Source organism: Petaurus breviceps, unplaced genomic scaffold (assembly GCF_028583685.1).
Source record: "Petaurus breviceps papuanus isolate PSGF00001 unplaced genomic scaffold, PetGlider_PUasm1.0 47, whole genome shotgun sequence".
NCBI lineage: Eukaryota > Metazoa > Chordata > Mammalia > Diprotodontia > Petauridae > Petaurus > Petaurus breviceps.
The window spans coordinates 436,772-451,239 of record NW_027186349.1 but is presented as its reverse complement, the minus strand read 5'-3'; the positions used below and the strand labels follow the sequence as shown (position 1 = coordinate 451,239).

The 14,468-nt window shown below is 35.8% G+C and overlaps 1 protein-coding gene across 1 annotated transcript in view; it reads right to left on the bottom strand.

The window, feature by feature from the left end:
* CDH12 (cadherin 12) overlaps positions 1-11,273 on the bottom strand; it is a 1,453,320-nt gene extending 1,442,047 nt beyond the window's left edge. Inside the window, exon 1 of the mRNA XM_069101402.1 lies at positions 10,962-11,273. The gene's annotated coding sequence lies outside the window, so the exon portion shown is untranslated. The remainder of the gene's footprint in view (positions 1-10,961) is intronic.
* Between the last annotated feature and the right edge of the window lie 3,195 nt (positions 11,274-14,468).

The following is a 14,468-nucleotide window of genomic DNA, read 5'->3' as shown; positions in this document are numbered from 1 at the left end:
AGAGCCTTTTAAAAAGCAGTGACTTTCTTTTTGCCCATAGGCTTTGCTGCCATTTCTTTGTGGTGGTTGTGTGAGAAGAGAATCCTTTGTAAAAGGCAATCTGAGTAACATGTGAAAGGAAAAACAATTCTGAGAAGTTTTAATTGTAAATATTCTAGATCTAGAGGCTGGGTCATTCAACTTTCCTTACTACAGAAGAAAAGAGACACAGATCCAATCCCTTCTGTGCAGCCAGATGCTGAAATAGAAACCACAAGAGGCAGGAGTCAGTGTCATAGTCCTGAGAAGTCTGACCTGTGCCCATTTATTTTTATTTTTTTTACATCTAGTCAAAAATAATAATTCATCCCCAGTCAGCTGAATTCTTCAGGCTTAGTGGATGAGAACACTGAGTTTTCCTGTAATCACTGGTATATCTACAGGAACAAGGAACAATCGTGACTCATCATTTGGATGTGATAACATGACCCAAGCTAACGTTAGGAGGATAATAGGCAACCCGGCACTCTGCAAATCGAATCGCACCATGATCCATCATTAACCTAAGTGAGCCACTGCTTTATTGAAAAAGCCCTCTAAATGAATAGGTCACAGTCTATTTAAAAGCTCAGAGATTTGTTAAAGCTCCAAGGACTTCTATTCTATTAGAACGTACAGCCCAAACATAAGTAAGATTGGAGGCACTTCTGGTCAAAGTGTATAGTTTGTTTGCAGACCAGTTTCTATAACTGGACTTTGACAAGATATTTGGAATGGTAAACTATCTCTATATGGAAGCAAACACACACACACACACACACACACAGTGGAGAAGGAGTGGGCTCAGGAAAGCATTTCTTTAAGAGAAGAAACAAGTTTCTACTCTAAGCATACTTTTGCAATGCAATTAACTTTGTTAGAAAGAATGGAATTTCCAAAGCTGTTCAAATTAGGGCAGTGCTGTTAGAAGTAGTTGCATTCATAAAGAATTAGTGTTGCCCTTCAGAAGAGAGCTCCTGAATTGAACCTAGGAGGGTTTTAAGATTAAGCCATTTAATTGCTACTTTAGGAACTCTGGACTTTGCATAGACATGAGTTCCAGGTGTTAATACTGATTCTTCACTGTTCACTTCAGATAACAAAACTGAGCCTCAGAACCAATTAAGACAAACCTTTCAAGGATTTCTTCCTCTTTTTTAGTGCAACCTGGGAGTTTTATTTTAATTGTAGACACCATGGGGAATTGGGGACATTATACACACACAGATAGTATTGAATCTTCAGTTAAAAAAGGCTAGTTCCCTCCTGAGTTATTCTGAGTTAAAGTTTAAAATCTTACTTGGATCTGGCACAAAACGGAAGGCTATTTTTTCCTTGTTCTTCTTCCCAGTGGGTGTAATAGAAGAGCATTTTTTTTCTGCTATAGACACTTTTTTTTAAATGACATGACTGATGGATTTTCAAACAAAACATTATCATAATACTTAAAGAATGCCCATATTTCATTGACTGTTCACCTGAACTTCTCTGAAATTTCTGCATGGTCAGTTGATACCTTAAAATAGTGTTGAAATGGGGGATTTATAAGTAGAGAACTCATCAAGGTGGTTGAAGGTCAGCTAATTGAGGGCAAGGACTGTTTCACTGCTGTGCTTGTATGCCCATCACAGGGCATAGTGCCAGCAGCATTTAATAAATGCTTGTTGATTGTTTGATGGAATCATTCATCTCTGTAGTCATCTGGAAATTAATGCCTAATGAACCAGGATAATCAGCACTTATGTGGTAATAATCATTCAAAATGCTGTTCAACTTATTATGGAGAGTTGGTAGGTAATCAACTACTACTTGGTTGGGTTAGAACCAAGGAGAACTGGGTTCTAATGTCAACTGTGACACATACTGGTGGAATAGGATTGTCCAGTCTCATAAGTACTCTTAAGATTCATTTATCTCATTTTTTAAAGCAAAATGGATGGACTTATCCATTGTTCTTCCTTCTACATCACACTGCCTCCCTGTTTCTAAAAATGCTTACATAAATTTACATGTGAAAATCAATGGCTTATATATGGGAAATCATGGGAAAGCTCATTTTAGAAGTACCAAAAAAAATCAACATAAAGCCTAAAAGTATCTTGAGTGGTGGGAGAAGAGGGTTGTGGGTGGGGGAAAACTTAAATTATTATAAGATTCCCAAACTTGACTTTATTGGGTGAGAACTCAACCCCAACACTCAAAAGTCACTAAGGTATCTGCTTTACTATTAGAAATAAATTCTCTGGAATAGACTTTATCAGGTGTTAGAAGAAGTTGTCAACTGGTAAAAGCCCTCATATAAAAACTTGGTAGATAAAAGCATTGTTAAAAATCTAAACCTTTAAAAAGAATGCTGAGCAAGGTTCTCTATGGCATGAACAAATGTTTTTGCCATGATCAATTCCCTGTGAATAAATCTCTAGCCAATTACCTTTTACGAAGTTAAAGGAGTATTTCATGGGAGCAGTGCTCTACTAAATTCTGCCCTATTCTGTGGACAGAATTAGGCACTGCTGGAGAATTAGATAAACCTTTATCCCATGATATAATGTGTTAATTGTAAGAAGGTGGCCAATTAAGAGTTACTAGAAAGAATCTGAATAGCTACAAATCTGAAAACTAGATATTGAAGGAAGATGCAAGAAAGGAGCTCTCAAAACAGAACTTTCCCAGCTTTTCTCAATTATTTTTTTACTTTTATTTTTTATTTTATTAACTTTTCCCAGAACTTTCTCAGTTATTCTGCCATTGTTAAACTTATTTGAATTATCCAATGGTAGAAAAATGAGTCCAAGTACTACGAATAGGCCAGTAAAGTCATATTCACTGATGAGGGCATCATTTTTGGTGTACAATGCCAAGACAGTCTCTAGTAATAATGTGCTTTTCAAGTAGTTACTTTAGATAATTAAGTTAACTTGCACAGAGTTTCACTGGCCATTTAATTATAAAGTTCAGATTGATAGAGAAACCTGTCTTTAAAAAATTTTATTTGTAATTATATTTCCTATGTAGAAACAAAGTAGAATAAGACATAAATACATGATTATATGTATAAGTGTATGTTTGAATTTGAATATATTTATTCAAATTTGTAGAAACAACAATTCTACAGATTTATATACTTTTAAAGCAACATAAAATTGGGAAAAAAATCAAAATATCCCTTGGAAATATTTCTCTCAGTATCAGGATTCTTGGTCAGATGTTTTTGAACATTTAAAAAAAGTTTTAATAACTAATTCAATATAGGTGTTTTCCTTTGCAATCCAATGTAGATTTTAAAAAATGTAATCTAAAATATTATTTGGAGGGGGCCATAGACTTCGCAGTGAAAAGGTAGAAACAGGAAGCATGTTGCAATACCAAATATTCTACTTTAGTGTTAGAGGCCCTGGTATTGTTTTGAGGTTCTGCTACTACCTATATCGCTTTGGGCAAATCACCTAATATCACCCAGTCTGTTTCCTCTTCAATAACATAGGGGCATTGGGCTAGACAATCTCTAACGTCCACTCTAGGTATAAATGTATGTTCATATGATAATGATAAGATTATATCATTCATAATAATAATAAGCACATACATAATAAGCATTTATTAAGCAGCTATTATGTGCCAGGCACTGGACTAAAAATAGAGAATAGAGACAGTCAGATTTGAAATGACTTGCCCGGGGTCACATAGCTAAGAAGTGTCTGAGGCTGGTTTTGATTATTCACTCATCAGTAGGTTACACAACTATGACATCATCAGCACAGCAACTCCCAGTGTAGAAACCCTTTCCACTGATACAGAATGCAGCTTTATAGTCTTAAACCAAGGGTCTGATTTTTTTTTAATTGTGAACTCCTATCAACAAAAACAAACAAAAAAGACTTGAAGTGTGTAACCCCAATATAAGCATGTTTACTTTCTTGTGAATTATGTACATGTACTACGGTATTGATGACTATACATGTTATTAAACTTACACAATAGAAATTTAAAAGTGAAAAGAAATGATCTTTTGAAATACTCTCTCTTAAAAGAACAAAGCCTTTCTGCTAATACAAAAGTATTAATAATATTTGAGTACTACAAAGGTGATTATGTTTGCTTTATTAAAAAAAAAGTTTCATTGAACACTTTGTGTCTGTGTAGGGATAGGGGTGATACTCACCAATCACTGCCCTACTGTATTATAGAAACTATCCAATGAAGAGTATTAGTAGAAGCCATGAAGTAAGGAGAGGTTGAGGGTTTATCAGAGAATTTTGTGTACATGCTAGTGGTGGGCACTTAGGTCTTAGTTACATTATAATTACTTTGAAAGGCAATGACTGTAGCTCCTGTAAGCTAATTTGGGGGAAACTATTACATTCAAAAGACAGGAAAGGGGTCTTATAGCAGTGATTGATTACCATGTCAAAGGAGATATGTGATACATATTCCCATTCTCTAACTGTCTGACCATAAATCTCCAGTCAGATACCAGCCACCACTTTGGAGACCATTTTTTTTAGAGACAATCTCACTGAGGCTCATGGTGATAAGTGATTTTGCCATTTACAGACAGTAATGTCAAGACTTAATCTTAGTTCTTCCTTTCTTCAAGTTCAGTCTATCAACTATTATATGATACCTTTTATATAAGTACTTACATACACATGTGTATATATACTTACCTGAAGAGGTAGTGTAGGGTAGTGGATAGGGTACTGTCCTTGCAATGAAGAAGACTTGCGTTCAAGGACTGCTTCTGGCAACTACTAGCTATGTGATTACAGGAGAGCTGCTGAACCTCTGAGTGTCCCAGGCAACTGGCTAAAGGTTCTTAGTTACAAATGATTAAATTACATATTGCTAGAGGGAGGTTCCAGAACAGGGAATTTCCTATATCAACTAAATCACAGGTTCTAAACAAAAAAATAGATAAGTGTGTGCAGGTACACATACAAACATATTCAAACCCATACAAAGGTTATACCAATGCAAGTGAAGTTCTGGTAACTCCTTTGAAGCAGGAATGTCTTTGAATAAAGGTCTAGTGATGGACCGTTTCTTTTACTGGAAAAATAACTATTTACATTCAGGTAGGGTGGTTTTATCCTTAGAGAATTAGAAATCAGATGATATTCTTTTCCTCTTAACACAGCAATTCATGAATATGGCCTATTAAAGCAATTCAGTTTAACTCACTTATTAAGTACTTACTGTTTATAAGTCAATATGTTAAGATCTAGGGAAACAAAGATGCAAACAAAATAGTCCCTTGCTTCAAGGGCTTAAATTCTAGTAGGAAGACACAACACAAACATAGATAAGTAAAAATCAAGACATAGTTCAAGAAAAAAAGGCAGCACAAATGACCCAAGAGAGTCAATCAGGTTAGATTACAAGACAGAAATGATATTTGGGCAGTCCTGACTACTGAGTGCCTCACTTGGATTATAATGTCTAGAAAGGGCCAGCTATGCTTTGCATTACACCTGGATCATCTCACTAGCCAACTGACTGCCATTTGCTCACCATTGTCCTACCTCTCCTTACCATCCTATTCTGCAATCATAATCAAATCAATATTGCCATTGCTACTGGAATGAGTGTGCTAGTCTATTCCCCTTTGGCTCCACTCACCATCCCTGTGTATTTCTGAACCAAAATATCCCAATGCAGCCATGAGTACTCAAGTAGTGGTGTCTCCCCCAGTTTGAATGTAAACTCTTTAAGGCTAAGGATAGTCTTTGCTTTTACGTCTGTATACTTCTGCATTTCTATTCACTGTGCTTAGCACATAATAATTAAGAAATGTTTTTTTTTCATTCATTCATTCATTCGTCAATCCATTCAATGTTAAGTATTCTAAGGACACAGATAATGATACACATGAGTGGAAAGAGAAGAAATCCAAGTGGAAACATGGATCTTTGAAGTATGTATTAATGAGGACAGTGATTATATGATAGGTTATAAGGATATAACCCTGTCCAGTCATTAGGGATGTTGAAAATATGTTTATAATATCTTTATAGCTATTATAACTAAGGGACCACAGAGAAGTACCATTCTCATTTTATAGTAAACTATATGGCAGGCACTATGCTAAGCGCTTTACAAATTTTACCTCATTTGATCCTCACAACAATTCTATGAGGTAGATATAATTATCCTCATTTTACAACTGAGGAAACCAAGGCAGAAACTGAGTCACCAGCTAGTAATATCTGTTCAGCTCTTCCTGACTACAGGACCTATATTCTAAATGCTTCTCAAGCAGCTAATGGATGAGCTAACTCAAAAAGCTAAGGTGAATGGCTTATTACTCATAGTTAGTAGTTGAGCTGGTATTTGAATCCACAAACATTTGTATCCATGTAATATTTCTTACTGTAATTAATATAATGATATGTAGTATCAGGAAAGACCCCACAGGGGAGTGACTTCAAGCAGGGCCAAGAACTTGTGACCCTAAGTGAGGGATATGAGTTCAGGGTAAAGATATTCAATTTCTATTAGCTCTTCTGGGTATCTGTCACATTAGCTCAGTCATTAGTATAGATCTTGGGTCAGGGCCACCTGGACACTCATTAATCTATAAAGTGCAACCATGGAATAAAAACATAAGATAGCCTTATACCACAACTCCCATTTAGCATATGTAGAAAATGTAATATTTCTGTCAATTCCACCAATTAGCTTGGTGAGTTTGCCTTGTGGTCTGAAAACAAAGAGAAAGACTTAGAGAAAAGCAGTTTCTAAAGGGGCTGAACATGGAGATGGGGGGACTGGATGAGGAAGACACCAGGACTTGAGAGTTGAGAAGAGGTGGCTTTGGGAACCCAATAGAAATTTCTGTAATCTTCCTCATAAAATAACGTGGAAAGTGGAGCTTAACATCTTTAGGGGGCACCAGTGAGCATATGCCATTCTTGCAAGTTGGGAAACAGAGTTGTTCTATATAGAGTACAGGAAGCCTGTTACACACTATGACATCACCATCATTTAAGGTTCAATAGAACATTATCCTTTCAACATCCCATTTTGAATTAAAGTATCTACCATTTTTGTGTTCTCAATATTTACCTCTTTCTCCCTTTATGGGTTTGCTAGTTTTAAAAAGACTATAGATCTCTAAAAATGAGTTTCACACATATTTGAAATATATAAGTATATACATATGCTTCTTAAGTCTGTTCACATGTGTATAGAAGATGGAGATGTGTTACAGTCACTTTAAAAATAAACTAGAATTGAAACAATTTTCATATTTAAAGGTAATGTAAATTCCATACAAAGCAATACCTTAGAAACTCAAAACAGTGACAGCACAATAAAATTCACATGAAGATTAAATGGAATAGATGCATACTCTAGGTTTAATTTATCCCCTTGTTCTAAGAGCAATGAAACCACAGGGAGTGCTAAAATGCTGAATAAAACTACATTTCTAATAATAGAAAATGTATACTCCTGACAGTCTATCAATTGTTTATTATATACATTAAATAGGTGCAATATAATTGAAAATTCAATAAAACATAAATATACTTATGCAGGCACACACTGTTATAATGCCATTGATCTAGGTTCTTTTTACAGTTAGTGATAGTCACCTATTCATTTTTTTTTGTTTGTGCCTCTTCTAAAAGTATATTTTCTCCCATATTAACATAACTGTAATTGAAAATGTTCAAAATGGAGCACTGAGACAGTATAGGTATTCTACACTGTTGGTATTCACTGAGACAGTACTGGTATCAGCATTTAACACAAACACACACACATCACTTTTCTATTACAATAGTGATTTAGCTGTTTTCATCCTCTTAACCCAGGCAGTCAGAAAATAGTGTATATTTCCTTAAGAGAAAAAAAAATCAAATAAAGTAATCTTAAAGCTAAAAGTGGTCAATCTTTTCAAAGTCATTTGTCTTAGATCAGAAAAGTAAGAAAGTTCCCAACAAAAAAATGACAAAGTAAATTCACATTGTGCTTACACATGGAACCATGTAAGTTTTCTTTAAATGTGATTTTATTCATCTCTTGAAATAAAATTGAGCTTTTGTTAATTCAGGGAGAGTTTGATCAGTCTTTATCCCTTGTTTTCTCTCCAAGAATGCCACAATAACTAAATCTCATGGTCACATTTCAGCAAAAATATTATTTTCGAGTTGGTCATGCTAAATTCATGCATTTTCCCATGTTACTTAGAAAGCAACAAAAAAGATCAGTTTATCAAGAAACAATATGTAGTGGCATCCTACTTTAGAAGGTGAATCCCTCTAGACATTTGTTTATGCTTTCTCCCCTGAGAGAATTATTTTATTAAAAACTTCTTAAGACATACAGGTTGTTCCATTTTGCAAGTATGTACACATATTGATTAAGGCATTGCCAGGTGCCTGGTTACTATCTTTAGAAATAACACAGAGTCATTTTTGCTCTCACAGACCCTTCTGGTATTAAGAAGTTTTTCATATGCGTTTAACTGACAGTGTGATATACAAAGACAACCCCCTCCCCCACTATCATCATAAAAGAACCATATATTGAGACTCCATATAAATCTGTTTCATCAACAGGGATTAGTCAGTGTTTGTCACAAGGAGGAAATAACTGCTCTGTGTTTTCCTTACCAGCAAAAAAAGAAAAAAAAAAAGATTGGCCATTTAGAGTGAGGAAATATGCTGTACAAAGCATGTGAAAAGTCCCATGTGCAAACTAAAATGGTGTAATAGGTGTACTCAGGTTTATTTTATTTGAATAGATGTCATGAAGGAATACAAGTTTCACAGTAAACTTAATATGTGCTTGTCCATAAATTCATATGAAGAGCCTGAAAATACAGAAATAAGCAATATTTGCCCTAATTTGATACTCCAGGAACCAACTTCCAATGTATGTCCCCCCCCCCCCATCTGTTAGGGTAGGAAACTAATCATGAATATTTTTTACCACCACTTAATAGAAACATATGACCTGCTATAGTCTAGCCCTCTCATGCTGGGAAAAACTATCTCTGGGTAAATGCAACTGAGTGAGTGATGGTCCAGCAGGAAACTCATATTCTTGGCGGAGAAACTTACTCCTAATGCTTGTGAACAGAACACAAACAGTAGGAGATCAGAAATCCTCTAGCTGTTACAGTTGTAACAAAACGGGGGTGTGGGGAAATGGGGATGAGCTCTAACAAAAACAAAGCAGTGTTGTTTCTTGTTGAGGGGGAGGCAATTGAGAGGATCATTCTTCAGCAAATTAACTTTGGGCAGAAAGATACCTTTGTAGTGAAAGATGTGAATTAAGAGAAGTAACTGTTCCAGAGTCCAGTTTTCAAATTAATATCCTGTGTTTCCTTCTTATTTTGATAATCCCCACACTAGATCTTAAGAAACACTTTGATGTTGCTACTGAACAGCCTGACATAACGAGCTTGATCAGTTAAGATGTAAGTTGCTACTTTGTGTGTTGATATGCTCCTGAGCACTCCAAATCAATTTGGCAATTAACTGCTTATGACTTTGGTAGAGTAACCATCTGGCTTTACCGTTCTAAGGAGACATTCTGTAAGAATCCTGGAAACCCTTTCCCACTAAAATGTGCTCACTGCAATTTCTACTGAGGATGCTAATAGAAAATACAAATGGCTCTGGTCAGTTTATGAATGATAGAGTAACTTGAATTTCTGAGGTTCACTCTCTTTTTTTAAATCTTAAAACTGCTTATGGGTGTAATGTAAGATACAATGACAACAACTGTTTAGTATGATTAAACTGTAGTGCTTTTGCCATTTACAAGATAGTTTAAAACTGCAAACATTAACCCCCCCTCCAAAAAAAAAGCCAAAACAAAACATCTTCTATTACTCTGAGTTTCTAACCAGAATCAGAGTACAGTAATTTCTTCTGGTGGGGACAGGGTAGAGAGGGGTAGTGGATTGGTGTTAATAGCTTATGAATGGACCTAATAATAGCCAAAATAAAACCAGAAATAATCACAGAAATGAGACCTAAGTCTGTCAACTGTATCTCCTTGGAGTCCATATCTTATGGGTACATGAGTCACAGAGCAATCTGAAAAACTGAAGTTATAAGGCTATTGTTTCATCAGCATAGTACTGATTAGTATGGAAAAGAATCATTATTCAAATACATTAAAGGTATGCTTTAATAGTGATCTGAAACAATATCCTAAATCACAATGCTATCTTAGGTATACATACTTCATTTTTACTAGATAATTTCAAAACGTAGGCAATAGTGCACCAGCTATATTGAGGTATTTCATGCCAGTGCTGAGTTAATCCCTTCCTAAGAAATTATGACAGCGTATTTAATGATGAAAGAGCCAAACATGTAAGTTGCTTTAAAGTTAGTGGGTTTTTTTTTTTAAATCGAAATGCTTTCCTTTTTTTCTTTTTAAAGAAAATTATCAATATGCGTTATTTACTCCCAGTGAACAAAAATATATGGTATGAGTTTCTGAAAGTTGTTATGAAAGATCTTTTAAAAAAGCAACTCTAATTTCAAAGGAAGTTGATAAATTAAGCATCAATAAACCTATTAGAAAGCAAAGACCAGTCGTGCCTTCCAACATCGAGTATATGTGATTGATTCTTCCCCAAGAACTCATTTCAGCCTGAATACTTTAAGACTTCTGATTTAAAACAACAAAACAACTCTAAGGTTTCACCACCTTGCCAGTCCTATTCCCATATTCCTCGTTCTCTTTAACATCTACCTCCGAAGATTGGCGACTTGTTTAGAACTTACTGAAGTTTCCCAAAGCAAAACAAAACCCAAACCTCTAATTCAGATGCCTCATTTGCGTGGATGCTTATTCAGCTTCTGAGCACAATGCGCATCCTTTTATTAATCGTGAATGCATTTCTGTTCTCTCACCCTGAAACAATCATCCAAGATGAAATCGCATTCAAAAAAAAAAAAAAAAAACGAAGCCCTTACCTGACAGCAGAAATTGCAGCAGCAGCAGGAGCAGTCACAGCAGCAGTAGAAGCAGCAGCAGGATGTGACGGGAGCTTGTACTGAGGTGGTACCTTTTTCTCTCTCTGTCTCTTTTTTAAATCGCAACAAACTGCCCTGTAGCGGGTCCCTCTTCATTCACAAAAGGCTCTCAGAGGCAAAGCAGCCAGGTAGCAACGACTTTCTTACTGGAAGAGGCTGCCTCTCTTCTCAGAAATGACTGGATCCCTCTCTGTGGCTCCCTACACATTTACCCTTCAGATCAATACTGCTCTTTAGCAGCAGCTTGAGCTCTACTGCAGCTGATAGAGTCTAGCCAATTGGTGTTGAGGATTCCCTTTTTGTCATCCCCTCCCTCAAAAACATACAGCGTGCCTCTGAAACATTATTTAGTTGTGAAAAGTAATTTAACCCTTTACTCGAAACAGCCTGCGTCTGTGTGGGTTTCCTCCCCTAAGCATTCATTTCATGTTGCTCCAAGTAAAATCTTTATGCAACCAAGTAGTTCTCATACAAATTGTTAAACTAGCCCTGTTGAAAGAGTGAAGAATCCAAGCTAAGAAAGTGATAGCACCTGAGCATAATAGCTAGTGGGCTTGTTTTAGATATCTGCAAGTTGAGGATTATTTTAATGTAGTGGCAAAGTCACGTAACTGAAATTCAAGTGATCGGGGTCCAGTTTCAAGTTTTGCCAGTAATCTTAGCCACTAGGCAGAGTTCTTATGACCTTGTACATAGAGCTGGTCTCAGTTTCCTCGTCTACAAAATGAGGACGTGTAATTATAAGGTTTAGAAGGTGCCTTCCTGCTTTCCCATTCTAAGATGAGGAGTAACCTGAATCAACTGATAATTCTAAGATTATCAGTAACTGAAATCGGCTGCTAATTAATCAATTCCTCCTGCTCTCTTCCTATACACAGTTGTATTGTTTCAGCTTTTAAAATTTTGCAATGAGCACGGAAGTAGGACAGCCTTTCAAATTGAATATACTAGCTAGTTATACTCTTGTGAGGGCGCGCGCGCGCACACACACACACACACACACAACTATATGTAAATATGTCACACGTACAAGTAGTTAATTTAGATTAACATTAAAAAATACTCTTCGAAGTGAGAATGTACTAGCAGCTATATGACTGCATCATTGATTATACTGAACAGTATCACTATTCTTAAAATAATGTGTTTTTTGGTGTTTTGTTTCCTTTTGTTTTGTTTGCTTTTTGGAGGGGGGAAGGTAGGGCAAATGGGGTTAAGTGACTTGCTCAAGGTCACACAGCTAGTTTTTGTGTGTGTGTGTTAAGTGTCTGCAGCCGGATTTGAACTCACATCCTCCGGACTCCAGAGCGGGTGCTCTATTCACTACACCATCCAGCCTAAAATAATGTTTTTAATAAATGCTCCAAAAGGACAGATTCGTCATAGGACAAATATGAAGCATTTCACATGTTGTCCAATGTGATATCATTATCCATTTTTCTTCCAAAAATTGCAAAGATTGTACAATAGTTATTTAAGCATGTTCCTTTTCATTCTTTGCCATCTTAATATAATGGGAAGAACACTAGATTTGTTGTCAGAAGATCTGGATTCAAATCCTGACTCTAATTTACAACCTGTCTGAACATAGGCAAATAAATGTTTCGTGTGTGTGTATGTGTGTGTGTGTAATGGGGGAGTTAGATTGGATAAACTAACTCCAAAGTTCTGGCTATAAATTTGTATCTTGTCCTCTTCTGTCTATTGCCCAGAAATGCTACAAGAATCCAAATCATTTTCAGCAGATATGTATAATATTTGCATGTATATAATGTAAAAGTATCTATTACAGTCAGAAGAACAACCCAGTTTCTATTGAATAATTACAAAGTGCTATAAAATACTTCAGAAAACATTTTTACATGATATCCTTGACAGTGTGTATTTTTATTTTTATCCAAGGTATTATCATTCACTGGGCTAGTACTTCAACATTCTCCAAAAGCAAATAATTTTTCTATTGTAGAAACCCATTCACTGTTAAATGAGTAAAATTAATATGTCTTGCTGAAACATTCAAATCGTTGTTTATTCAATAATACAAATACATTAACATATTTGGTATGTGAAGTCCTGTGGAATTTGACAAACTAAAATAGCTTGAGCATGACTTATTTTTTACCTGTCCATCATGGGAATGGAGGAGGCCATTGACTGCTTCATGAACCATATTGATAGAGGTTAGGTTAGCTCCAGAGTAAAGCTCTTGTGTTGTTGATAAAAAGCAAACCCTAGGGATTATTGAAATATGCAAAATAATTGCATTGAATGTAAATTTGTGCTCCTCCTCAATATGTATAATCTATGTTAACTGTTTCTTGATTTTTTTTTGTGCCTTGACACACTTTTAATTAAAACAATGAACAAGTATTTATCAGTGCCAATTGGAAAATAAGTCAGAGAATCATACATAAATTCTCTCCACAAAGGTTTAAGTTGAAATGAGTTGGGTTTGGAGGTATTAATTCCATATAGAATTTATCTTAGCATTTATTTTTGTTTTCAACCCTTTAATCATCTTTGCATATCTGTTTTGAAACCTTTCCAAATTGTATCCATCACTTTTAAATTATATAGTCTAGTTCTGAATACAGTACTTTGGTAAAGAAAGTCACTTTCTGCGCAAAGAGCCTTTTTTTCTGGTTTTATTTTTTTTTTTATTTTTAGTTTTCAACAGTCATTTCCACAATATTCTGAGTTATAAATTTTCTTCCTGTCTTTCCCCTACCCCCCACCCCAAGATAGCAAGCGTACTGAATACCCCTTCCCCCAATCTGCTCTCTCTTACATGCTCCCCCATTCCCCCTCTAACTTCTAGTAAGGCAAGATGGATTTCTTGAAATTTTTTATACTATGATTCACACGTTTTGATTCATTCAAGTATTTATCCTGCACCTACCAGGAGCTGACAATATCAGGATTGCAAAGATGTTACAAATCAAATGTAACAATCTCTGAGAAGGGGTTTGCAGGCCACAAAAAAAAAAAAAAAAACCCTAGCCCCTGGGGTTTATAGTTCTTCCCAGTATGAGAAGAGAAGAAATTAATGCAAGATTAACCCTGAGAGGGAAGGGCAGCTCTTTTTTTTTTTCTTTTTTGGAGGGCGGTTGGGATTAAATGACTTGCCCAAAGCCACACAGCTAGTAAGTGTGTAAAGTGTCTGAGACCACATTTGAACTCAGGTCCTCCTGACTCCAGGGCAGGTGCTCTATTCGCTGCACGCCCCCCTTTTTGGCAACTCTTGAGAAGAGACAAAGGGAAAGGGGGTAGTCTTCCCATGGAAGTAGTTGGCACTGACCCGGTTTGAATTTCCTGTCTCTTAAAAAGGATGATTTCTAAATGGACAAACTGGTATGTATGTATCTGTTGTTTTCTGTTTGTTTGTTTTATTTTTAATCCAGGGCACTTAATCCATTAGTAGGAACTTTGATAGATTATTTCAAGGAG